Below are 12,486 nucleotides of genomic sequence, written 5' to 3'. Positions count from 1 at the left end.
GTGGGTCAGAAGTTTACATACACTAAGTTGACTGTGCCTTTAAACAGGTTGGGAAATTCCAGAAAATTATGTCATTGCCTTAGAAGCTTCTGGTAGGCTAATTGACATAATTTAAGTCAATTGGAGGTGTACCTGTGGATGTATTTCAAGGCCTACCTTCAAATTCAGTGACTCTTTGATAGACATCATGGGAAAATGAAAAGAAATCAGCCAAGACCTCAGAAAAATAATTGTAGACCTCCACAAGTCTGGTTCATCCTTGGGAGAAATTTCCAAATGCCTGAAGGTACCACGTTCATCTGTACAAACAATGGTATGCAAGTATATACACCATGGGACCACGCAGCCATCATACCGCTCAGGAAGGAGACGCTTTCTGTCTCCTAGAGTTGAATGTACTTTGGTGCGAAAAGTGCAAATCAATCCCAGAACAACAGCAAAGGACCCTGTGAAGATGCTGGAGGAAACAGGTACAAAAGTATCTATATCCAGAGCAAAACGAGTCCTATATTGACAGAACCTGAAAAGCCGCTCAGCAAGGAAGAAGCAACACCTCCAAACATCCATAAAAAAGCCAGACTACGGTTTGCAACTGCACATGGGGACAAAGATCGTACTTTTTGGAGAATGGCCTCTGGTCTGCTGAAACAAAAACCGAATTGTTTGGCCATAATGACCATTGTTATGTTTGGAGGATAGAAGGCGAGGCTTGCAAGCCGATGAACATCATCCCAACCGTGAAGCACGGGGGTGGCAGCATCATGTTGTGGGGGTTATTTGCTGCAGGAGAGACTGGTGCATGTCACAAAATAGATGGCATCATGAGAGGGGAAATTATGTGGATAACTTGAAGAAACATCTCAAGACATCAGTCAGGACTTTAAAGCTTGGTCGCAAATGGGTCTTCCAAATGGACAATGACCCCAAGCATGATTCCAAAGTTGTGGAAAAATGGCAAGGAGGCCTACAAACCTGACTCAGTTACACCAGCTCTGTGAGGAGGAACGGGCCAAAATTCACCCAATTTATTGTGGGAAGCTTGTGGAAGGCTACCCGAAACATTTGACCCAAGTTAACAAATTTAGAGGCTATGCTACCAAGTACTAATTGAGTGTATGTAAACGTCTCACCCACTGGGAATGTGATGAAATAAATAAAAGCTGAAATAAATAATTCTCTCTACTATTTTTCTGACATTTCACATTCTTAAAATAAAGTGTGGATCCTAACTGACCTAAGACTGGGAATTTCTACTAGGATTAAATGTCAGGAATTGTGAAAAACTGAGTTTAAATGTATTTGGCTAATGTGTATGTAAGCTTCTGACTTCAACTGTATACCCTCAGCCGAACCATCAAACAGGCAATACGTCAATACAGGACTAAGATTGAATCCTAGTACACTGGCTCTGATGTCCGTCGATAGTGACAGGGCTTGCAAACTATTACGGACTCACCTGGACACAAGGAACATCTTTCTGAGAATGTTGTTCATTGACTACAGCTCAGCGTTCAACACCATAGTGCCCTGAAAGCTGATCACTAAGCTAAGGACCCTGGAACTAAACACCTCCCTCTGCAACTGGATCCTGGACTTCCTGATGGGCTACCCCCAGGTGGTAACGGTAGGCAACATTACATCTGCCATTCTGATCCTAAACACTGTTGCCCCTCAGGGGTGCATGCTTAGTCCCCTCTTGTACTCCCTGCTCACCCACAACCTCTTGACCAAACACGACTCCATTCACATCGTCGCGACTGTGGTGGAGGGGGTCGAGAGTTTCAAGTTCCTTGGTGTCCACATCACCAACAAACTATCATGGTCCAAACACACCAAAACAGTCATGAATAGGCCACGACAACACCTTTTCCTCCTCAGGAGACTGAAAAGATTTGGAATGGGTCCCCAGATCCTCAAAAATATCTACAGCTGTACTATCGAGAGCATTCTGACCGGTTGCATCACCGCCTGGTACGGCAACTGCACGGCAACTGTAAGGCGCTACAGAGTGTCGTGCATACGGCCCATTACATCAATGGGGCCAAGCTTCCTTCCATCCAGGACCTATATATTAGGCAGTGTCAGAGGAAGGCCCAAACAATTGTCAAAGTTTCCAGTCACCCAAGTCATATACTGTTCTCTCTGCTACCGCATGGCAAGCGGTACCGGAGCGCCATGCCTAGGTCCAAAAGGCTACTTTACAGCTTCTTCTATTAATCAAATGGCCACCCGGACTATTTATGTTGACCCCCCCTCCTTTGTTTTTGCACTACTGCTACTCACTGTTTATTATCTATGCATAGTCACATTCCCCCTAACTACATGTACAAATTGCATTGACTAGCCTGTACCGCTGCATATTGACAATAAGTATTGTGTCACTTTCTTTTTCTTAGCTCTATTTCTTGAATGGCATTGTTGGTTAAGGGTTTGTAAAGTTAACAGCTCACGCGAAGGTGTGAGTTGCGTGAGTGCCCTTAAGGAGTTTAGCATCTCGCAATTCTCATGGTCCTCCCTAACTAAACTCACAACTCAACTACAGTGGGGAATTTGATGCTCTCGTTTTTCTCTTTTTCTGTTCTATTCCATGCTGTACTCTTTCTATTCTATTCCATTTTATTCAAGCACTGGATTTTGAAGGAGGTTTTCTTTATGAGGCTGGTACTATGTGATTGTCTCGGTAGGTATTGCAAGTTGCTTTGAACAAGCGTATTTGCTTATTGGACAACATGTAAAAGATATCCCTCCCACAACGAGCCAAACTGTACTTTGGATGTGTTCTGTCATAACGTCTGTTAAATAATGACCTTGCAGATCCAGCAGCCATACAAATCCATGTGTTGATACAGTTGAAGCAGTCTGAGTGAAGCTAGCATATTTGTCTGGACTCCATTCTGCAACCACTGTGGCATGCAGTCACTGTCACAATGACAGCCAAGACAAATATGTATTCAGCTCTGATTGAAATATAAAGCCCTTTCACATCTAAAACTCACTCACAATTCTGTCATTCAGAGAGGATATCTTCAAATCAGAGTATAGTAATAACATTATAATAATAACTTTAGAAAGCAAATTTCATCATTTCATCATCTGCTAATGTGTCAACAACAGTTCTTGCAACATTGAGATGCATATTAAATATATCCCTACAACAGGATTCAAGATTTTAGAACTGTCATGTTTTCAGCAGCATTTGATTCTAGAGTAAACAAACTGGGTGGTTCGAGCCCTGAATGCTGGCTGGCTGACAGCCGTGGTACATCAGACCATATACCACGGGCATTGTGTTGATTTATTTTTCAATGTATTTTTACTACTGTAATTACATTGTTAACCAGCTTATGATATGGCACCTCGGGTGTTTGTGGTAAATGGCCAATATACCACGGCTGTTTCTAGGCACTCCTACTACCATACCCCGTTCAAAGGCACTTTAATATTTTGTCTTTCCCATTCACCCTCTGAATGGCACACATACACAATCCATCTCTCAATTGTCTCAAGGCTTAATAATCCTTCTTTAATCTGTCTCCTCCCTTTCATCTACACTGATTGAAGTGGATTTAACAGGTGACAACAATAAAGGATCCTAGCTTTCACCTGGACATACCTGGTCAGTCTATGTCATGGAAAGAGCCTAATGTTCCTAATGTTTTGTGCACTCAGTGTTTAAGCCACATACATGAACATGATAAAAAGCAAGCTAAACTGTTAATTAACAGCCTGACTACATTTTGCCCAAACCAGCAACTTTCCCAAGCCTCCCCATTTCTCCTTCACTCAGATCCAGATAGCTGATGTTCTGAAAGAGCTGCAAAATCTGGACCTCTACAAATCCGCCAGGCTAGACTATCTGGACCCTCTTTTTCAAAAAAATTCAGCTGTAATTATTGCAAACCCAATTACTAGCCTGTTCAACCTTTCTTTCGTATCGTCTGAAATACCGAAAGATTGGAAAGCTGCCATGGTCATCCCCCTCTTCAAAGGGGGAGACACTCTAGACCCAAACTGCTACAGACCTATATCTATCCTACCCTGCCTTTCTAAGGTCTTCGAAAGCCAAGGTAACAAACAGATCACCGACCATTTCGAATCCCACCGTACCTTCTCCTCTATGCAATCTGGTTTCAGAGCTGGTCATGGGTGCACCTCAGCCACACTCAAGGTCCTAAACGATATCATAACCGCTATCGATATGAGACAATACTGTGCAGCTGTATTCATCGACCTGGCCAAGGCTTTCGACTCTGTCAATCACCATCACCACGTTCATATCGGCAGACTCATTAGCCTTGGTTTCTCAAATGACTGCTTCACCTGGTTCACCAACAACTGCTCAGATAGAGTTCAGTGTGTCAAATCGGAGGGCCTGTTGTCCGGACCTCTGGCAGTCTCTATGGGGGTGCCACAGGGTTCAATTCCCGGGCCGACTCGCTTTTCTGTATACATCAATGATGTCGCTCTTGCTGCTGGTGATTCTCTGATCCACCTCTATGCAGATGACACCATTCTGTATACCTCTGGCCCTTCTTTGGACACTGTGTTAACTAACCTCCAGATGAGCTTCAATGCCCTACAACTCTCCACCCGTGGCCTCCAACTGCTCATAAATGCAAGTAAAACTAAATGCATGCTCTTCAACCAATTGCTGCCCACACCTGCCTGCCGGTCCAGCATCACTACTCTGGACGGTGCTGACTTAGAAAATGTGGACAACTACAAATACCTGGGTGTCTGGTTAGACTCTCCTTCCAGACTCACATTAAGCATCTCCAATCCAAAATTAAATCTAGAATTGGCTTCCTTCTTCACATCAAAGCATCCTTCACTCATGCTGCCAAACATACCCTCGTAAAACTGACTATCCTACCGATCCATGACTTCGGCGATGTAATTTACAAAATAGCCTCCAACACTCCAACACAGTGCCATCCGTTTAGTCACCAAAGCCCCATATACTACCCTCTACTGCGACCTGTATGCTCTCGTTGGCTGGCCCTCGCTTCATATTCGCTGCCAAACCCACTGGCTCCAGGTCATCTATAAGTATTTGCTAGGTAAAGCCCTGCCTTATCTCAGCTCACTGGTCACCATAGCAGCCCACCCACCCGTAGCACGCACTCCAGCAGGTATATTTCAATGGTCACCCGTAAAGCCAATTCCTCATTTGGCTGCCTTTGCTTCCAGGTCTCTTCTGCCAATGACTGGAATGAACTGCAAAAATCACTGAAGCTTGAGACTCATTTCTTCCTCACTAACTTTAAGCACCAACTGTCAGAGCAGCTCACAGATCACTGCACCTGTACATATCCCATCTGTAAATAGCACATCCAACTACCTCATCCCAATACTGTTATTTATTTGATTTATTTTGCTCCTTTGCACCCCAGTATCTCTACTTGCACATTCATCTTCTGCATACCCATCACTCCAGTGTTTAATTGCCATATTGTAATTATTCCGCCACTATGGCCTATTTATTGCCTTACCTCCCTTATCCTACCTCCTTTGCACACACTGTATATAGACTTTTTCTACTGTATTATTGACTGTATGTTTGTTTATTCCATGTGTAACTCTGCGTTGTTGTTTGTGACACACTGCTTTGCTTTATCTTGGCCAGGTCACAGTTGTAAATGAGAACTTGTTCTCAACTAGCTTACCTGGTTAAATAAAGGTGAAATTTAAAAAATTCAAGTTAAAAAAATGTATCCATTGGTCCAGATAAAACACACAGTGACAGCACATGTAATGAAATGCATGTTTGAATGATTGATAAATATCACTTTAAGGGTCCACCTAATTAATAAAAGATTTGCACCCATCCCTCCCCCTGGCCCGTCTGGCTGACATAGAGAGTCTGCTATTCCAGTGGGAATGCTTCAACTTGGCTATAGTGTCTGTCCCGGGTAGCAACGCTAACCATGCGGCATCATGTTGGGGCTGGGCTGGGGGAAGGAGAGAGGGGAGGGAGGGAAGAGAGGAGATGGTGGGTGAAAGGTGGTGGGGGGGGGGAAGACAGAGGCAAGGAAGGAGGGGGTCCTTGTCTGTCATATGAGCTAACGACTGTCCACTGGCATCTGCCCAGTGTGTACACAGGCAGCTCATTACAGGGCCGCTCTGCTGTCACCCACAGGACATGGGGAGGGAGGTAGTCGAGGGAGACGAGGCAGGGAGGGAGAGGTGGATGGAGGAAAAGACAGACGTGAAGAAAGAGAGCAATAAAAGAAGAGAGATGGATGCTGTTATGTTTCTGATTATTATTGCTATGACTGGTAATGACATTGACGTTGAAGGTGTTGTTATTGTTGTCATAATTAGCTTTTGCAACGTAAGCTCCTTTAACTTTTCAAGCCAGACATTTGTATTGTGAAGCTGGAGAGAGGTGGCTCGAAAATAGATGGAAAGGGTTAGAGAGAGGGAGGGGTAGATGAAGAGCAGGATGAAGGTGGGAGTGAAGAACAAACCGAGAAAACAGATGGAGAATAGAAAATAGGAACAAGTGGATAGAGAGGTGATGGAGAATTAGGGTTGGCATTTTGAGAAGCAGAAACATGGAGAAAAGGAGAAGAGAGAAGGGATGAGGGAAGACAGGCATAGAAAGGTAGGTGTGGAGAGAGATGGATTAGAATAAAACGACAAGGGAGAGGTGATGTAAGGACGACTGGTGATGGATGAGAAAAACAACGTTTTTAAACGGCTGAAAATTACCCAGAGATAGTTAAACTTTTTAAAAGCAAACCAACCAATCTCCTTCTCTGGTCCCTGTCTGGCGATGTCCCAATATATTTCTCAGGGAAAAAAATACATAGTCCTACTTATGAGCAACAAATGACCCACTTGGCAAAAAACAGGTTGAATAAACGTTGTTTCCAAGTCAATTCAACCAAAAAATTTAATGCGAGGTTGAATCAATGCAACAAAAAAAATGAATTTGTAAAAAATCATCAAAATAAGGTATCTTCATCTTTTTTTCCACCAAACTTGCAACCTAAATCCAATGACATGGTAACATTTTCTGTTCATTTCATGTTGAATTCATGTTAGTTGACAACATAACCAAATCAAAACTAGACATTGAACTGATGTCTGTGCCAGTGGGGAGCTACAAATAAGAACAGCAAAACAACAATGTGCCTGTAATGTAGCCATGTTAAAAGTTGGATTGGGACATCACTCCCACTCGATACGGCTCACAGGATCATGCAAAACGGAGGGATAGGGCTAAGGGGAAGGGTTAAGGGGAAGGGCTAAGGGGAAGGGCTAAGGGGAAGGGCTAAGGGGAAGGGCTAAGGGATAGGGCTAAGGGGAAGGGCTAAGGGGAAGGGCTAAGGGGAAGGGCTAAGGGGAAGGGCTAAGGGGAAGGGCTAAGGGGAAGGGCTAAGGGATAGGGCTAAGGGGAAGGGCTAAGGGGAAGGACTAAGGGGAAGGGCTAAGGGGGGGGGGGGGGGTATTGGGATTGAGCCTCTGTCTCCCTCCCTTTGATCCCTGTCTCCCCTCTCCTCTCTATGTCTGAGTTAGCTGCCCCCCCCCCCTCAATCTCTTCCCCTCTCACCTATCATTCTCTGGTCCTTTCTCCCTCTCTCCTCACTAGTCCTGTCTCTCTCCCTCTCTAAGGTCCTGTCTTTCTCCCTCTCTTGGTACTCCCTGTCTCTCTCCACTCTAAGATCCTGTCTCATTCTCTGGTCAGGCGCTTTAAGACATTAATAATTCAGGCCAGACTGATAGAGGCTGTGGCTTAGTGGCTTTTAAGCTATTGGAGGAAGCGGTGCAAAGTTAAAACAGCTCCCCATGACAAATGTAACAGTAATGGCATTACACACCACATTGCACCCAGTCCGACACTTTATTATTCCCCTTTCTCCCAGACTAATGAACAACGGCCGACAAATAGCCCAGATGAATTAGTAAAAGGTGTACGGATGCATTCATAACAATGAGGGATGTGTACAATGTCCCGTTCATGTATAATCTGATTGATTCACAGGATGGAGTGTACTAATGAAGCAGGTTTATTAGGGTGGACAAAGAGATGGACTAGAGTGGACTATGAGGGACTATCTACTGACTGCCTGGAAAAGAGATGGACAGATTTACAGCCGGGATTGTCCACCATAGTTGCTGGAACTGGGCCGTAAAGGACTATGTGAAAAGAAAACACCAGAGCCAGCACAGTAGGGTTTGGGTTAGCACAATAGTGTGAAAAGATGTATAGAGACAAACAGAAATATGGTCAAAGCTATGGTCCAGGGCAAGGAAAAATGTAGATTAAAGATGAAGGATGTCTGCAACACTGGTGAGCTCCTGTGATGATTCATTCATATTGGCACAACAACAAACAGACAAAATAATAGTGCATGCCGAGTGTTGTAGAAATTATTTATTTTCTCATCGTTGATCTCTGTCTAGCACCCAGGCCAGTGGGATGTGTGTTCTAGGTCATTCATTGGTTAAATGCGAAGTAGTTGGCCGAGCTGTGGCCCCAATGGAGAGGGAGTATACAGTACAGAGTAAGGAAGTATATTATCACAAGTTATTATAATGTAGGCGTGATGGATATATCTCAAGTTAGTATTCATCCCATAAACTAGACAGTATAATCTTCCCTATATAAACTTCAATACAGTTCCTCATAAAAATACCTACTGTATAGTAACCTATTCGTGTAAGAGGCTCTGCTATGTGAGAAGGACTGTGCCTGACTTAAACAGATCCTCCCCTGGATCTGCTGGCTGCTGCAGCTCTCGGAGAGTCATACACTCTTAGGAAAAAAAGTGCTATCTGGAACCTAAAAGGGTTCTTTGACTGTCCCCATAGGAGAACCCGTTGAATAACTATTTTTGTAGAACCCTTTTTGTAGAACCCTTTTTGTTCCATGTATAACCCTTTTGAGTTCCATAAAGAACCCTCACACGGAGGGTTCTACCTGGAACCAAAAATAGTTATCCTATGGGGACAGCCAAATTACCCTTTTGTAACCCTTTTTTCTAAAGGCTGGTTTATACTTTGTCTATCGACATGTCTGCAGGCAATTATAATGCGACAAGTGTCACTGGTCAAAACAACATTTTATTTATACTCCAGTGGAATGTCTATAGACCGTCACTGTGACAGTCGGTTTCCTTGCTGCAGACAGATGAAAAAAGTTCAACTTTGACCCTGTCGCTGCGTCCATTGTCATGGTTACTTGACTGAGACGACAATGAGACAATGCACAAGTTCTACAATTCTCTGGTAGAATGCCCTGCTTTTATTTCGTCACACACAACCTTAAGCTATTTTCTGTAATTAACTCGCCAGTTACTTGTAACTGATCTTGTTGTGAGTTTAAATTCCTTTAACAATGAATAAAAATGAGCTGAAGTTAAGGCATTCTCAGCTATGATATGGTCCTTATTTGAACTGGCTAGCCAGATAGCTAGCTAACAAGCTAAAAACTAACTAAAACATTGTTTAGAAAGTTGCTTTTAGTTGCTAGTTTGCTGGATTGACATAGACTATAAATGGGTCATTTTGCAAATACGGCCTTTTCCCAGGGTTAGCTTTTTAAGATAAAATGTTGATTTAGATTGTTTTACTTCACATCCATGAAGTAGAGACTAAAATAACCGTAATATTTTTTTTTCAGCTTTCAAAACGTTTTTTCATTTATTCAAGCATTTCATGTCTGGATTCACTGATTTGCACTGTTTTTGTCCTGTCTGACACCTGGACTTTTAACATTCTTCTGTGTATTACACTTACGGAAGTCTTGATAATTACAAAACATTTAATACACCTGTTTAAAAAAGAGTCAAATAAAAGGAAACTATATACATATTAGTTGTGCATAAGCCATAATTTGTGCATAATTTTGTGCATAAGCCATTTGATTAGCTGTTCAGGAGTCATATGGCTTGGACCTAGACTTGCCGTTCCGGTAGCAGAGAGAACAGTTTATGACTAGGGTGGTTGGAGTCTTAGGACCTTCCTCTGATGCTGCCTGGTATAGAGGTCCTGGATGGCAGGAAGCTTGGCCCCGACCCGTCAGGAAGTCCAGGATCCAGTTGCAAAGGGAGGAGTTTAGTCCCAGGGTCTTTAGCTCAGTGATGAGCTTTGAGGGCACTATGATGTTGAACGCTGGACTGTAGTCAATGAATAGCATTCTGACATAGGTGTTCCTTTTGTCCAGGTGTGAAAGGGCAGTGTGGCGTGCAATAGAGATTGCATCATCTGTGGACCTGTTGGGGCGATATGCAAATTGGAGTGGGTCTAGAGTTTGTAGGATAATGTTGTTGATGTGAGCCATGACCAACCTTTCAAAGCACTTCATGGCTACCGACGTGAGTGCTATGGGGCGGTAGTCATTTAGGCAGGTTACCTTAGTGTTCTTGGGCACAGGGACTATGTTGGTCTGCTTGAAACATGTTGGTATTATAGACTCAGTCAGGGAGAGGTTGAAAATATCAGAGAAGACACTTGCCAGTTGGTCAGCGCATGCTTGGTGTACACGTCCTGGTCCTGCGGACTTGTGAATGTTGACCTGTTTAAAGGTCTTAATCACATCAGCTGTGGAGAGCGTGATCACACAGTCATCCGGAACAGCTGATGCTCTCATGCATGTTTCAGTGTTACTTGCCTGGAAGCAAGCATAGAAGTTATTTAGCTCATCTGGTAGGCATGTGTCACTGGGCAGCTCTCAGCTGTGCTCCCCTTTGTAGTCTGTAATAGTTTGCAAGCCCTGCTACATCCGACGAGTGTCGGAGCCGGTGTAGTTTGATTCGATCTTAGTCCTGTATTGACGCTTTGCCTGTTTGATGATTCGTTGGAGGCCATGGCAGGATTTCTTATGAACTTCTTATAAGTTAGCATGCTAAAGTCCCTGCTATTTATGATCAAATACCCTAAAAATATAATTCCCATTGCCTCCTGGGTGGCGCAGTGGTTAAGGGCGCTGTACTGCAGCCCTAGCTGTGCCCCCAGAGACTCTGGGTTCGTGCCCAGGTTCTGTCGTAACCGGAAGGTCTGTTGGGCGACGCACAATTGGCCCAGCGTTGTCCAGATAAGGGAGGGTTTGGCCGGTAGGGATATTTTTGTCTCATCGTGCATCAGCGACTCCTGTGGCGGGCCTGGCGCAGTGCGCCCTAACCAAGGTTGCCAGGTGCACGGTGTTTCCTCCGACACATTGGTGCGGCTGGCTTCCAGGTTGGATGCGCGCTGTGTTAAGAAGCAGTGCGGCTTGGTTGGGTTGTGTATCGGAGGACGCATGACTTTCAACCTTCGTCTCTCCCGAGCCCGAACGGGAGTTGTAGCGATGAGACAAGATAGTAGCTACTAACAATTGGATACCACGGAATTGGGGAGAAAAAGGGGTAAAATTCAACAAAAATATATATATAATTCCCACTACACGTCATTACCACCACATAATGAACTGTGATGGTAAGGACAAAACAGTGGTGGCAATGACAAAATCTATTAGTTCATACATTTTTATTTCTGCCTTGCTAGAGCTGCCCTGGTCAACTGTAAGTGCTGTTATTGTGAAGTGGAAACGTCTAGGAGCAACAATGGCTCATCTGTGAAGTGGTAGGCCACACAAGCTCACAGAACAGAACTGCCAAGTGCTGAAAACTCACTACATGTTTTTGAGTATCATCAAGGCATATATGGATATTTAGACATGACAATGGTTAATGTATATAATTGTGAAAACTTCCAAATATGAAATAGATAACATGAAAAAATGCAATTCATGGAAATGTTGTATAAAATAACTTAGGCACAATTTCTGTCATTTTCAACTAATATAGCACATTTTTTGAGGTGGTGGTAATGACATTTCCCCTCGGCTATTTGGGGAAACCGATAGAATTAGTTATATTCTAACAGTATGGTCTCAGCCACTATTAGGTTTTGTTTCCAGACAGAGTGAAGAACATTTTCAGATAGATAAAAAGCAGTTTCAAGAGGTTACTTTTCCCAAAACATTTAACATCCAAAAGTTCCCTTATTTGCAAAATTAACCAAATGCATTTTAAAATAGATGGGTTTATTGGTGTTAAAATGTAGCAGTTATGCTATTTTGGACAACCGGGCTGCTTATGTCATGAGCCTGACATTTTTGTATTTACTTTTTCATAATGACAAAAACAAGTTTGATGTCTGATGACAATAGAATGTTCATGATGTCACTGCAACAACTGTCTACAGACATGCCGATAGAGCAACTGTAGGCCCTAATAATTGTCAAAGACTCCAGCCACCCTAGTCATAGACTGTTCTCTCTGCTACTGCATTGTTGGTTAAGGGCTTGTAAGTAAGCATTTGGCGCATTTGACAAATACAATTGGATTTGATTTGATTTAACTCTAGTTGAACAGCTAACATACAATGTATAATTAAAACATAATTTCACAAATCAAACATAATTTGATGAAATTACAGCCTATTTGATAATGACATACAATATTTACCTTTATTTTTCTATAATTTCCTGGCATC

Source organism: Oncorhynchus mykiss, chromosome 17 (assembly GCF_057628025.1).
Source record: "Oncorhynchus mykiss isolate SJ-2025 chromosome 17, ASM5762802v1, whole genome shotgun sequence".
Taxonomy (NCBI): Eukaryota; Metazoa; Chordata; class Actinopteri; order Salmoniformes; family Salmonidae; genus Oncorhynchus; species Oncorhynchus mykiss.
The sequence above is the reverse complement of the archived record's forward strand: the minus strand, read 5'-3'. Positions refer to the sequence as shown.